Source organism: Octopus bimaculoides, chromosome 7, assembly GCF_001194135.2.
Source record: "Octopus bimaculoides isolate UCB-OBI-ISO-001 chromosome 7, ASM119413v2, whole genome shotgun sequence".
NCBI lineage: Eukaryota > Metazoa > Mollusca > Cephalopoda > Octopoda > Octopodidae > Octopus > Octopus bimaculoides.
Genome location: NC_068987.1, coordinates 6,538,030 through 6,539,187, shown reverse-complemented (window position 1 = coordinate 6,539,187; position 1,158 = coordinate 6,538,030). Strand labels below are relative to the sequence as shown.

The following is a 1,158-nucleotide window of genomic DNA, read 5'->3' as shown; positions in this document are numbered from 1 at the left end:
TATATATATACATATATATATATATGTATATACATATACATATACATACATACATATAGCGCTTTTACATGCTTTAGTCAATGGGCTGTAGCCATGCTGGGGCAACCCCTGGAAGAATGTTTAGTCAAATGAATCCACACCAGTACTTATTTCTTTTTAAAGCCTGGTCCTTATTCTATTGGCTGCTTTTGCCAAACTGCTAAGTTACTGGGATGTAAACACACCAACACCGGTTATCAAGCAATGGCCAGGGGATAAATACTGGCACAAACACATAGGTATACATACAGACATAAACAGACAGGCAGACACACATACAAATATATATGTGTGTGTATGCATATATATATATATATAGATATATATACACACACACATATATATACAACAGACTTCTTTCGGTTTCTGTCAACCAGATCCACTCAAAAGGTTTGGTCAGTCCGAGGTTATAGAAGTAGACAATTGCCCAAGATGCCACTCAGTAGGACTGAACCAAGAAACATGTGACTGGGAAGCAAATTTCTTACCACACAGCCACAACTGAGCATGTACAAGAACATCAGTGGTGGTGGCAGCGGTGGTAGTGGGGGGGTACTTCATATTTGTCTATATTCATAGATCCATGCTCCCTAAGATGTGTTCACCCGTGTACGTAAATAAACAGTGTATACATGTAACTGAGCTTCTGAATATATACATTTGTTTAGATACAATATATGCTGTGATGTGTGTGTGTGTTTGTGTAAGAGTGCATGTGTGTCTGTGCCTGTGCAAGAATGCATGTGTGTGTTTGTATATGCAAGACTGCATATGTGTGTGATGTTTCTGTTGTTGACAAGTATGTGATAGAAACCAAATTGCATTCTGATTCTTTTGTGTGTTTCTAGAGGAATGTGTAAATGAATGGCAGCATTTAGTTCAAAACTTTATGTTCTAAGTTCTAATCCTGCTGTGGTCAAGCTTTTCCATTTTGAGTCAATAAAGTACCAGTCATGCATTGGGGTCGATTGTAGGAATTAACCAAAACTGATGGCTTCAGTGCATAAATTACAAACAAACATATATATGTGTGTGTGTGTGTGTGTGTGTGTGTGTGTGTGTGTTTGTATGTATGTATATATGTATAATATATATATATATATATATATATATATATAT

At 36.4% G+C, this 1,158-nt stretch overlaps 1 protein-coding gene across 3 annotated transcripts in view; it reads right to left on the bottom strand.

The window, feature by feature from the left end:
- The window catches only part of LOC106870669 (sodium-dependent proline transporter), a 121,427-nt gene that overhangs the window by 37,597 nt on the left and 82,672 nt on the right, over positions 1-1,158 (bottom strand). The window lies entirely within an intron of this gene.